Source organism: Bufo bufo, chromosome 9 (genome assembly GCF_905171765.1).
Source record: "Bufo bufo chromosome 9, aBufBuf1.1, whole genome shotgun sequence".
Lineage (NCBI taxonomy): Eukaryota > Metazoa > Chordata > Amphibia > Anura > Bufonidae > Bufo > Bufo bufo.
In genome coordinates, this window is record NC_053397.1 from 190,869,733 (window position 1) to 190,884,411 (window position 14,679).

Here is a 14,679-nt window from a genome sequence, read left to right on the forward strand (position 1 = left end):
TCTATATGTGCTGTCATAAATGTAAAATAGCATTTCCCCCGGCATCAAAACATTACCGCTAGATATACATATAAGTTCGGCCGTCAAGGTGCTGATCATTTTGCCATTGGGATGCAAATGTTAAAAAAAAGAAAGGGATTGGCCGGATTAGAGAACCTTTCTATTTGAGTATATTCCAATCGGCAAGTTAAAAGGGGTTGTCAGATGAAAAATTCCCTGCAGTTTTCAAACCAGCACCTGGATCTGAATACTTTTGTAATTGCATGTAATTAAAAATGTTGTATATCCACTGAGTTATTCAATAAAATGTATCTGTATAGCGCCACCTGCTGTTTGTCGTCTTTAGTATTTCTCTGTTCACCTCACTAAGGTGGATGCACATGCTAAGTTTCATCATTCAAATGTCTCCTGAGCTGTGATCCCGTGCAGAAAAAAAGGACACGCTCCCTGAGAAGGACGCTCCCTTTGAGCTGCTAGCTTGATATAAATCTAGCAGAGCAATGAATGTGGAGATCTCTGGATCCATGTGAGGTACAGGGCTGGTTCTAGCTTTGTTAGTAAGAGATAGTAATGTACTATATAATGTCTAATTTTCATTTATTCCATTATTAGTGTTGATCACGAATATTCGAATTGCAAATTTTTATCGCGAATATTTGCACTTCGAGAATTCGCAAATATTTAGAATATAGTGATATATTCGTAATTTCGAATATTTGAGATTTTTCTTTAAACTGTACACATGATCCCTCCCTGCTTCTAGCTTGTGGGCCAATGAGAAGGCTGCAATATCTTTGATTTTAGGAGTAGTGTTGATTGCGAATTTTCGCAATCAAGAAAATAATGACTGGAGATCACGAATTCTCTAATATATGGCGAATATTCACCCAAATATTCGAGAAATATCGCAAATTCGAATATTGCCCCTGCCACTCATCACCATTAATCATGGGATAATCCCTATGTTTAATATCACTATCCAGCCGATGCAGAGGGCAACTATGGACCACCCAGCATATACTGTACATACTTGCCTATTTATTTTAATGGGTACCATGCAACCCTTTATTACCCCATTGTTGGAGGTGCTGCGGGATGATCGAACACTTACAATCAAAATGAATTTTACAGATTTCCCATCTTTACATAAACATCACAAGTATTTTTAGAAACTAGTTGCTTAATGTAATTCAATAAGATTGATCATTATTGATCCTTTGATAATAGTATAATGGGTTAATTACACCGTTTCATACTACCGTCATACAGTGACCTTTTAATACTGCTATAACATGATGCTATAATGTGACCAAACATTGAATAAATAACACCACAGGCTCCTCGGTGAATAATACCACCACCTACGGAGCATATCTTACTTTGATAGTAATATCATTATAGAGGGACTAAATAATACCGGCATGAAATCAGCATACTATACCATAATACAGTGATCAAATAAGCATCTCAAAGGCTGGGTAAACATGTTTTTGTCTTACTTTTAACGTATACAAAAAACAAAAATACATTAAATGGATGACTCTGACATATGCTATACAGCGGCCTCCATCACCATAGAGTTCCATTGTAAAAAAAATAATGTACACATTAACATACAGTATATGCCTTTTTACTGGACTCTGCATGATAGAAAAGCATAATGTGCTGTGCATTTGTAGCCATTATTTCCAAATGCAAATGTTAAATGTAGGATGTGATGTGAACCCAGCCAACTCAGCCTGTCCGTGACCGTAGCCAGCTGGATGTAAACTGAAGATGGAGCAGGTTAAGTAGGAATCTTCTGTTACAGAGCCATGCTGCAGGCACTTGGTAAAAGAAAAAGCTTCAGTGCTCTCTATCGGTGTCTCTTCACCCCGATGTCTCTTGAAGATAGTGGCCTGGTGGTTACCCTGCAGCAAAGTCGAGATCACTGTATAGAGGTAAAAGACCAGGGGGGCTACATAGCCCTCCTCAAGCTCTTAGGAGTGGCCCTAAGTCAAATTTTTTCAGTAGACACAGTGGATCCATGTGCACTTTGTAACACTTTAATTCTGTGGATAAATACTATAATGCAGTATTCAAATTTCACCATACTGTCAAAAAATAATATCACCACTGCATTGCATCCATCTGTACTATGCAGGTGGGATGCACTGCATTCTCATGCTACAAAGGGAATACAGTATTGATCAGGCGCAATCAAAGGCACAAAAGATGAAGCTCTATCTGTTTAACATATCTGATCAGTTGGGTTTTGACTGCAGCGATCCCAACTAATCCTGAGAACACGGGTCCCCTTCCCCAATAGCAGCAGGGCAGCATGTTTAGTTGTGCGCTGCTCCGTTCCTTCTATGGGACTGCTGTGTGTTGCGCTGGTGTCCCGTTCGCACCGCTGCCCCACTGTTCCATGCAGACACAGGGGGTGGGTGCACTACTGACCCAGAACTTGGTCAGTACTTGGACCCCCTCTCTTGGTCTAGTTCCACTTTTCTCCTAGCCAGGGGCAGTTTCTGCTGCTGCCACGTGTAGTTTCTTCTACAGGCTGGTGTCCTATAGGACGCTCACACTCTCCTGGCCTCAGGGTCAGCGCGCGCACGTCCAAATCCTTCCCCAGCCTATGACTGGCCACCACAGGGTATATAAGGCATCTTCCCAATGGGGAGGGTGCATGAGATGACTACCTGTGTACCGAACTCCTACTTGACGGCCCACTCTTACTCCATGCCACCTGCTTTCCTTGTTCCTTGTATTGCTTCTGAGGTGCTTGCCCGACCTTCGACCTGTCTCCTGGTTACGCTAGTTCTCTGCCTGCCCTGACCTTGGCCCATATTCAGACTACACTTATTGCCTGACTCCATGGTGCCACGCACCAGTGTATCTGACCCCCACAGGTCAGCCGTCAACCACACCAGGAATATCTTAGGAGGTAGCAGCCTGGTGGCTCCCCCACAGCGAAGTCCAAATCCCTATTCAGGGGTTAAATACCGGTGGACTGTCAGGATAACACCCTTAGAGTTAGCCCACAGTTCATACTAGTTGTTTGGTACACAGGGTCCACACCCACTGCCGAAACACGGTAAATAGTTCAGTACAGCACTCAACCATCTTCAGGAGTCTCTTAGGGAACGAATGGAGCGCCAACATACAAGCTTGACCTGGCACAGTAACTCCAATTATAAGATGGAATGATACCCCAATTTTCAGGATCTATAGGGGTCACAGGGACAGTGGATCAGATACTTTACCCTTGTCTGTGGATAGGAAATAAGATAATTAAGTTCAACATCTTCTCTGGTTGCAGTTATTCACTTTCTCTCCCCTTCTCTGACATCACAAAATTTCATTCTCCGGCAACATATATAGACAAAAATGTTTTCAAAGCCAAAATAACCCATGAAAATGCCAACGAAAGTGCCCCTTAAAAAGTAGAGTGCCAGACAGCCATATGGCCCACATATAAAGTGATCCACATCTGCCCTCTTATTAGTGCCTGTCTAGTGCCCCCATACATAGTGTCTGCCATAAACAGTGTATGCCAGACACATCGGCCATTTTCAAGGGGAATAGTGACATCAAGCTGTCAATTAATTCATACATTTCTACAAGGAATAACAGAGCAACGGCACAATGCAGTGTTCTAAGGAAAGATGTTCACAGACACGTCAAGACTTAGTTGATTATGTCAGTTTGCACTTTACCTCATATTTCCACTCTTTAAAAGCAGCTTCCTTTCGCAGTGCTCCAGCTCTATTGCCTTCTCTGCCACTTTTTGGGACCAGTCAATCGAATGTTCTTGCTTAAACGGAAACACAATTGCTTTGTTCTGTATGCTGTGAATGAGAGACAGAATGAAAGGAAAGGGATTTTTCTTTGTGTTTTAATTCACCATTTTCATTCACATGTAGACGAATAGCATTGTCTGTGTTTTTCACGCAGCCCTGGCCCCAAAGAAGTGAATGGGGCTTCAGTGAAAAACGCATTGCATCCGGAAGCAAGTTTTTCACTGATAGTTGCTGAGAGATGATGTTTGTAAACCTTCAGTTTTTTATCATGCGTGTGAAAAACGCATCAAATCACATTGCAACCGCGCCGAAAAATCTGAGCAACTGAACCCAATCGCTGAACTTACTTGCAAAATAGTGTGAGTTTCACTGAACGCATCCGGAGCCAATATGTATCGTTCGTGTGAAAGGGGCCTAAGGCTATGATTACGAGCACTGTAGCACTCGACAAATGTAAGCAATATGGTATTTTAACTCACATTTTTTTCAATGACTTAAAGGGGTTGTCCGGCTTCAGAGCTGAACCCAGACATATCCCCATTTTCACCCCTCCGGCCTCTCTGATATGAGCACCCTTGATTCTCTCCCTTGCCCTGTGCTGGATCGCGCAGGGTAAGGGCTTTTTTGTTTATATTTTTAACACTGCTAAGCGGAGGCTTCCACCCAGCAGTGTTGCTGGTGATGTCACCGGCTCTGATGGGCGGGCTTTAGCCTGTAAAATGGCTAGGGCAGCGCTAAAGCCTGCCCATTAGTGCCGGTGACATCACGGGGCTCACTGCTCACTAGCTTTCCCAGTGGAGAGCACGGTACATCACCGGATCTCCAAAAAAAGCCTTTGCCCTGCGTGATTTAGCGCAGGGCAAAGGAGAGCATCGGAGCATGAAATACTCCAATGCTTATATCAGAGAGGCTGTCTGGGTGAAAATGGGGGTATGTGCGGGTTCAGCTCTGACAACCACTTTAAAGGCTAAGTACTGCTTCCCCTAAACAAGCTGACTACCAAATTACACAAGCTGTCATTGAGGCTAGATTCACATCTGCTGCACATTTTCAGTTTTTCTGTCCCGATGTAGAAACAGAAAAAATGGTCAGAATGGACCTTGTTGACTATAATGGAGATCAGTGAGTTTCCATTAAAGGGGTTGTCTCACCTCAAACATTGGTAACATATCGCTAGGATATGCCACCAATGTCAGATAGGTGCGGTACCACCTCTGAGACATGCACGTATGTGTAGAACAAAGCTCCCAAAGAGAATGAGAGCACGCCACACATATGCGGCAGCCATCCATTCATTACTATGGTAGTGCTGAAAATAGCTGACCACTGTCTTGGCTATTTCCGATAGTTTCACAGTGGGCTCTCCCTTCATTTTTATGGGACTTCCGAAAATAGGCAATTAAGCACCTCGGCTATTTTCAGCGCTCTCATAGAAATGAATGAGAGGTGTGCTCTCCTGAATTTTGGGCGCCCCATTCTAGAGATAGGTGTGGGCCCCACCTCTGACATTAGGATATGATAGGATATGCCACCAGTGTTCGAGGTGTGACAACCCCTTTCCAAGTGACAGCTATAGAAGAAAAACAGTTGAAAATTTTTAATAAGGACAAGTTGTATTTTTACCCCAAAATGAGTGCATGCAACAATAAAAAATGTCCCCCAAAGGTTTCCATAGCCTTTGATAAAATAAGATTTTAGAAGTGCTGGCCAACTTTTTTCATAGATTCCATGGCCCTGAACTTCCGTGCACCTCAGATGAGTGAGGAGTTATCACAAGATGAATGTTTTCTTTTATTATTTTTATTATTATTGAGGCTCAGTTCACATCTGCATCCTCCATTGCAGGTTCCACCAGAAAATGAAAAAATACCATTGTATGCAGAGCTATTTTGTCCATCATAATGATGGATACCTTAACGGAAACCCAGCGGTTCTTACACTGGAACAGAAAAATGGAAAACTCCCAGAAAATGTGAATCTAGCCTCAGTGACAGCTTGTGTAATTTAGTAGTCAGCTTCCTTAGGGAAGCAGTATAGCAGTACCTATAAAATGATGTAGGCATTCATAATCTTGCCTCCTTTTCTTGTATATAGATATGAGCACCTTGCACATCAGGATTGGGTGAATCGCTGGTCAGTAGGGATGAGCGAACTAAGTTTACACTGAATTGCGTTATGGATTCGGTTATCACGGAACATAATGAAATTCAATGACGGAAGGCATAATGGGGGGGGGACTCTCTGCGTTCACATTCCACTGCTATGGCTTGTGGAGGTGGGGGAGGAGCAGCACTAGCTCCATATTGTCACGAACTAGAGGGTGCGAACCTACTGTGCCACATGTCCTACCTCCTCTAAGGGCGTTGTCTAAGTTGTCTTCACAGTACCTCTGATGGTGGGGATAGACTTTCCAGAGGGGAACACCAGGTCGCTACCTCTTGAGGAGGAGAAGCACACGAGGCAGCTGGTCCAGGCGGACCAGGAGGTACCTGAGAAAGGTACCAGAGGTACAGGTTTCAGCAGGTTGAGTCGTTACCAAGAGCAACGGTGCAGGACCGAAGGATGAGGCAGAGGCGAAGTCAGATAGGAAATAGGTCAGGGCAGGCGACACAGGTACAGGTCAGGCAATCCGTATCGGCAACAAAAGAGTCAAGGCAAGCAGGCATGGATCAAACAGGTAGTAGAGTCCAGGAACACAAGTACGAGTCAGGAACACAAGCGGATATCAGGAACCTTAGCAGGACACAAGGACCTTGACACTGAGGCATCTGGGAATGGGCTGAGACACTTATATATGTACAGGAGGGCTAGGATTGGTTGGCGAGGTCACATGATCCAACCCATAAAACACAGGAAGTGACGAGCGCCGGCCCTTAAGGAAATGCTGCAGGATACAAGCAGCAAGCATGCTGTGGTCAGAGCTGAAAGGAAACCCTGGCATCAGATCACCGCTGAACACGGCGCTGGTACACATATGCAGCAACTTCAGTCTGGGGTCTATGATAAGCAGTTTTCTTTAGCCGTCTACTAAAGAAACCACCCAGCAGCAGGATATGCAGCAGAACCTCAACCAGCAGGTGGTGGCATACTTGGACTGCACCCTGTCATCCATGATCCAAGATCCTCTGGACTACTGGGCATGCAAATTTGAATTGTGGCCACAACTGGCCGAATTTGCCATGGGCATGCTTTCCTGCCGGGCCAGTAGTGTGGCATCAGAGGGGGGGGGGCATAGTTACCCCTAAGGGAACTTTCCTCTTAAAATGTTCTTCATAAAGATGAAGGTGTGAGTCAACTAGGATTTCCAGACACCAGTGCCCAATACAACAGAATAGATCATTCTGCTACTAATGATCATACTGTAGTGTGCTGGTGTAGAGGGAAGTGGTGAGATTTGAATATATATATATATATATATATATATATATCTATGCTAATATACAGTTGCAAGAAAAAGTATGTGAACCCTTTGGAATGATATGGATTTCTGCACAAATTGGTCATAAAATGTGATCTGATCTTCATCTAAGTCACAACAATAGACAATCACAGTCTGCTTAAACTAATAACACAAATAATTTAATGTTACCATGTTTTTATTGAACACACCATGTAAACATTCACAGTGCAGGTGGAAAAAGTATGTGAACCCTTGGATTTAATAACTGGTTGAACCTCCTTTGGCAGCAATAACTTCAACCAAACGTTTCCTGTAGTTGCAGATCAGACGTGCACAACGGTCAGGAGTAATTCTTGACCATTCCTCTTTACAGAACTGTTTTAGTTAAGCAATATTCTTGGGATGTCTGGTGTGAATCGCTTTCTTGAGGTCATGCCACAGCATCTCAATCGGGTTGAGGTCAGGACTCGGACTGGGCCACTCCAGAAGGCGTATTTTCTTCTGTTTAAGCCATTCTGTTGTTGATTTACTTCTGTGCTTTGGGTCGTTGTCCTGTTGCAACACCCATCTTCTGTGGAGCTTCAGCTGGTGGACTGATGGCCTTAAGTTCTCCTGCAAAATGTCTTGATAAACTTGGGAATTCATTTTTCATTTTGATGATAGCAATCCGTCCAGGCCCTGATGCAGCAAAGCAGCCCCAAACCATGATGCCCCCACCACCATACTTCACAGTTGGGACGAGGTTTTGATGTTGGTGTGCTGTGCCTCTTTTTCTCCACCCATATGTTTCTTCCAAACAACTCAACTTTGGTTTCATCTGTCCACAGAATATTTTGCCAGTACTGCTGTGGAACATCCAGGTGCTCTTGTGCAAACTGTAAACGTGCAGCAATGTTTTTTTTGGACAGCAGTGGCTTCCTCTGTGGTATCCTCCCATGAAATCCATTCTTGTTTAGTGTTTTACGTATGGTAGATTCGCTAACAGGGATGTTAGCATATGCCAAAGACTTTTGTAAGTCTTTAGCTGACACTCTAGGATTCTTCTTCACCTCATTGAGCAGTCTGTGCTGTGCTCTTGCAGTCATCTTTACAGGACGGGCTCTCCTAGGGAGAGTAGCAGCAGTGCTGAACTTTCTCCATTTATAGACAATTTGTCTTACCGTGGACTGATGAACAGCAAGGCTTTTGGAGATACTTTTATAACCCTTTCCAGCTTTATGCAAGTCAACAATTCTTAATTGTAGGTCTTTTGAGAGCTCTTTTGTGCGAGGTATCATTTACATCAGGCAATGCTTCTTGTGAAAAGCAAACCCAGAACTGGTGTGTGTTTTTTATAGGGCAGGGCAGCTGTAACCAACACCTCCAATCTCATCTCATTGATTGGACTCCAGTTGGCTGACACCTCACTCCAATTAGCTCTTGGAGATGTCATTAGTCTAGGGGTTCACATACTTTTTCCTTTTGCACTGTGAATGTTTACATGGTGTGTTAAAAAAAACATGGTAACATTTAATTCTTTGTGTGTTATTAGTTTAAGCAGACTGTGATTGTCTATTGTTGAAGATCAGATCACATTTTATGACCAATTTGTGCAGAAATCCATATCATTCCAAAGGGTTCACATACTTTTTCTTGCAACTGTATATATAATTTGTCAGCCTATTTCAACACACCTAAGGTTCTCTCTCTCTACATATATATTTATGTTTATTTATTTTAATTTATTTTATCTTATTTGTTTTTATATATAGACCTCAATCCTATTGACTGTATTTTGTCTTAAATTACGTTTACCCTTTAATGAATCTATAGCAACAATCCACCATTTTATGCTCTAATTTATGTATGATCTGTATTATTATGTCTAGTAGTATTTTTGTGTCCAGTTTGTATAAGCACTCATGCGCTGAGTGCCCTTTAAACATCCCTGCACCATTCACATTTATTCCATTATGTGGCCACTCCCTCCTGCATGCCACCTATTGTCCTCCTCCCCTCCCTTGCCTTTGCGCTCCATCGTGGAGTGCACCAGATATCCGCACCTCCCCACCAGCGGCTACTTCCTGTTGCGCTCCTTGCGCTTCCGGTTACATTGCACTTCACGGTGGAAAGCACCGCACTCCGGGTGCGTTCCACCGATAGTTTCTGGTATGTCACTTCCGGTTCTGGCACTGTGGCACCTTTTGACCTGAATATGAAGCCACATGGCTATAAATAGTTGTTGAGTAGTTGCTATGTGCTATAATTGTTTTTAACTATCTTGGATGTATTGTACCTTCTCCTGAAGAAGGGGAATGTTGTCCCCGAAACACGTTGAGCCACATATTGTTTTATTGAAATAAAAGGATTGATCAGAAGCCTCCAGACGTGTGCTGCCATCAATCTCAAACATCTCTACATACGATCCTGGCCAGGGGGGGTTCAAAGTCACAGGTGTCTTGAGGTTATCCTGCTGACTAACACCCAGCGAAGTGAGTGCATACTGACTTTATTTTAATTTTATTATATTTTACTGTATTTCAACCTATTTTACTATTTATTTGATGCGTAAGCTTAAGTTAACTGCTAGCGTCAACTATTTCACCTGTGTATCTCTCTGTTGGAACCTGGAGTTTTTACTTTCACTGAGACATATGTAACTGCGTCCTTAACTCTCTTACCGAGTTCACTATATCTAATACTATGGGAGTGGAGCTTATTATCCCCTGTTACTGACATTTACCTTCGGTCTGGTTTAACCACATCATCACACGACGGTTCTTTTGTCATGTTTTCCTGATTACTGCTCTAGATCACCAGGGATGTTGACAGTAACACTTTTATTGCTTGAGAAAGATCCAGCTATGACCATGGATCAAATCATCACCACTTCTCTGTATGCCATGGAACATTGACCATGTATACTGTGGCTACATGTGGACTAACACCTTTACTGCCATAGACCACTAGGCATATAAACATTAACCTCTTCTCTGCCAGGGACACAGAGGCTTAGAGGGAACAAGTTGGGCTTTTGCACCAGAGCCAAGGAGCCTTTACCTACAGCCCTTCTAATATTCATCTCATATGCATATTCAAATATATAAAATGCTCACTATAGACAATTAAATTTGGCTCAGAAATGGAATCTGTATTTAGTCCCTTTTGTCCACAGTATATGTTTTTTTACCTGAAGGGTGAACAAGCTGTTTTTGGTAACAAAATTGCATAACATGATTTTCAGGAACACACGAGTAGAGGAGGGAAACCCTATATTTATTGATTAAGCCTCTCTAAATACAACCGTCCTGGTGTTTTTACCTTTCTCGTTATCATTTGCACAATATTTGTGATCATTTATGAATTTATTAATTTCCACTCGGCCATTAAAGGGAACCTGTCACCTGACTCATCTCAGGTACAGGACTCATCTCAGGTTAATTTGCATATGTATCAAATCGTTTTTTTTACACAATAAAAGCACACAGAGCTATGGGGACTGGGTATTGCGGATGTGCTAGCAGCAATCTAGCAGCCCATGTCCTCAGCTAAATACACAAAATCCCGGTGACAGGTTCCCTTTAACAATGAAGACCAACTATACAGTATGGTCTTCATTACTTAAAGGGGTTCTCCGGGAATTAAGAAAATGAAGATACTTAAATATTACTTTATTATAAATATATTCCCAAATACCTTTCATTAGTTATAATGGTTTGTTTTGTCTAGAGAGCAAACATTAGGAGAAATAAAATGGCCACTGTGACGAGACCAATCTCGCCACATTGCATTGGAGAAGCCTGAGGGCCAGCCTCCTTCCTACAGACTATGGACCCAGAACTATGGAGACCCCCTCAGACCTTTTGGGGTTACAAGGAGCTATGAACCCTGATTTATGTGTGGAATTTATATGCCACATACAGGGAGTGCAGAATTATTAGGCAAATGAGTATTTTGACCACATCATCCTCTTTATGCATGTTGTCTTACTCCAAGCTGTATAGGCTCGAAAGCCTACTACCAATTAAGCATATTAGGTGATGTGCATCTCTGTAATGAGAAGGGGTGTGGTCTAATGACATCAACACCCTATATTAGGTGTGCATAATTATTTGGCAACTTCCTTTCCTTTGGCAAAATGGGTCAAAAGAAGGACTTGACAGGCTCAGAAAAGTCAAAAATAGTGAGATATCTTGCAGAGGGATGCAGCACTCTTAAAATTGCAAAGCTTCTGAAGCGTGATCATCGAACAATCAAGCGTTTCATTCAAAATAGTCAACAGGGTCGCAAGAAGCATGTGGAAAAACCAAGGCGCAAAATAACTGCCCATGAACTGAGAAAAGTCAAGCGTGCAGCTGCCAAGATGCCACTTGCCACCAGTTTGGCCATATTTCAGAGCTGCAACATCACTAGAGTGCCCAAAAGCACAAGGTGTGCAATACTCAGAGACATGGCCAAGGTAAGAAAGGCTGAAAGACGACCACCACTGAACAAGACACACAAGCTGAAACGTCAAGACTGGGCCAAGAAATATCTCAAGACTGATTTTTCTAAGGTTTTATGGACTGATGAAATGAGAGTGAGTCTTGATGGGCCAGATGGATGGGCCCGTGGCTGGATTGGTAAAGGGCAGAGAGCTCCAGTCCGACTCAGACGCCAGCAAGGTGGAGGTGGAGTACTGGTTTGGGCTGGTATCATCACAGATGAGCTTGTGGGGCCTTTTCGGGTTGAGGATGGAGTCAAGCTCAACTCCCAGTCCTACTGCCAGTTTCTGGAAGACACCTTCTTCAAGCAGTGGTACAGGAAGAAGTCTGCATCCTTCAAGAAAAACATGATTTTCATGCAGGACAATGCTCCATCACACGCGTCCAAGTACTCCACAGCGTGGCTGGCAAGAAAGGGTATAAAAGAAGAAAATCTAATGACATGGCCTCCTTGTTCACCTGATCTGAACCCCATTGAGAACCTGTGGTCCATCGTCAAATGTGAGATTTACAAGGAGGGAAAACAGTACACCTCTCTGAACAGTGTCTGGGAGGCTGTGGTTGCTGCTGCACGCAATGTTGATGGTGAACAGATCAAAACACTGACAGAATCCATGGATGGCAGGCTTTTGAGTGTCCTTGCAAAGAAAGGTGGCTATATTGGTCGCTGATTTGTTTTTGTTTTGTTTTTGAATGTCAGAAATGTATATTTGTGAATGTTGAGATGTTATATTGGTTTCACTGGTAAAAATAAATAATTGAAATGGGTATATATTTGTTTTTTGTTAAGTTGCCTAATAATTATGCACAGTAATAGTCACCTGCACACACAGATATCCCCCTAAAAGAGCTAAAACTAAAAACAAACTAAAAACTACTTCCAAAAATATTCAGCTTTGATATTAATGAGTTTTTTGGGTTCATTGAGAACATGGTTGTTGTTCAATAATAAAATTAATCCTCAAAAATACAACTTGCCTAATAATTCTGCACTCCCTGTATTTCCTATTGCCCATTAAAAAGACATGGTGTGAATTCAGCAACACAAAAAGGATTAACTCTGCACTGAGACTCCCACTGATTGTGTTAGTTATGGGATTAGGATAGCTGATTATAATAGCAGCCGACTCCTAGATGAGTAGATCACCCTATGATACACTCAGGAGATAATCCCATCATATGTGTCTCCTCCTTCCCTATTCATTCATTATGGAGGGGGTGAAGATGTCTGTTTGCATGTGTTTATGGTTGATTGTGTCAAAGACAATGCCTACTCTGTCATTAAGTGCGTCACAGGCAATGCCATTGTGTTTGTTAATTGCGTCACAGACAATGCCATTGTGTTTGTTGAATAGGGTTAGTTTTTGTGTTTAAACTGTAAAGCTGTAAAGGATTGGCTGCTATGTAATGTCCTCAGTTCCCAACCAGGTCCACGGGGGTGGTACCCTTGTTGGAAAATGTGTATATAAGTCAGTGCTGGTGTGTTCAATAAAGAGTTCCTGTTTTACCTTCAACATAGAGCCTCGTCTCATGTGTGTGGGGATTGCTATACGCTGTATACTCCCCTGGCTCTAACTCCTAGCTCTTGTAAGAGCCGTTTCTGTTCCTTTTTCCTGTGGTGGTTACGGTGTAAAGCGGAGTGCTTGGAGTCCTCGGGAAGCACTAGGAGCATCCATCAACGGAGGTACCCAGTCGGGGTGCCAGGAGATCCGTTACAGCCACTGTCCTATTAGTACATACAAAACCTGTCCTAATCACACAGGAGGACAAGTTACTTCACAACACTGAGCTAAAGAGATCCACCTCTCTGCTCTGCTTGTCAGTGATTATAGTACGGGCCGCCCATAATAGAAATGCCTATTCTTGTCCGCAAAACTGACAAGAATAGGACATGTTCTCTTTATTTTTTTTCTTGCGACCCTACAGAATGGAGCAATCTTTTGCGTCCCCATTGAAGTGAATAGGTCCACAAAAAATGCGGCTCAGATGCAGAACTAAACAACGTTCGTGTACATGAGCCCTTAACCACTTAAGGACCGTGTCAATTTTTGTTTTTGTTTGTTTTCATTTTCTATTTACATATGAAGACAAGTGAGACAAGTTGAATTTTTTTATGTCACCTTTTCATTTACCATATATTGTATTGGAACACAAAGAAAATTCTTTGCGGGTTGAAGTTGGATGAAAAAATCTGCCATGTTTTTTTTTTTTTTCGGGGGGGGGGGGGGGGTATTTGTTAGTACTGTGTGCTCAAAATGACATGAGGACCTTATTCTGCAGAACAGTAAGATTACGCAATACCACAGTTATATCGTTTTTATTGTGTTTTACTCAAAAAAAAAAAAAGCTTTTTAAAAAATAATTTTCTTGCCATATTCTGACACCTATATCATTTTTATATTTCCGTCTACATAGCTTTGTTTGTTTTTTGCAGGTTGAGCTGTAGTTTTTATTGGTACCATTTTGGGGTAAATGCAACTTTTTGATCTTTTTTTTCTCATTACAGTGTTCACTGCACATGAAAAATTATTTTATATTTTGATAGCTCAGACATTTTCGGGTGCTGCGATACTTCGTTTTTTTATTGTTTATTTTTATATCTAAAATTGAAAAAGGGGTGATTTACCATTTTTACATTTTTGTGTTATTCTTATATTTTTAAAAGCTTATTTTGCTGCATTTTTATTCCTCTTAGGCCTCATGCACACGACCGTTGTGTGCATCTGCGGCCGTTGTTCTGTTTTCCGTTTTTTTTTGCGGACTCATTGACTTTCAATGGGTCCGTGGAAAAATCGGAAAATGCACCGTTTTGTAGCCTCATCCGTGATCCGTGTTTCCTGTCCGTCAAAAAAATAGGACCTGTCCTATTTTTTTGACGGACAACTTTTCACGGACCCATTCAAGTCAATGGGTCCGTGAAAAAACACGGATGCACACAAGATTGCCATCCGCGTCCGTCATCCTTGTCCGTAGGCTACTTTCACACAGACGGATCCGCTGATCCGTCTGCATAAAAGCTTTTTAGATCTGATTT

At 42.3% G+C, this 14,679-nt stretch overlaps 1 pseudogene; it reads right to left on the reverse strand.

Annotated features, from left to right (window-relative positions):
• LOC120979128 overlaps nucleotides 1-14,679 on the reverse strand; it is a 124,823-nt pseudogene that overhangs the window by 84,607 nt on the left and 25,537 nt on the right.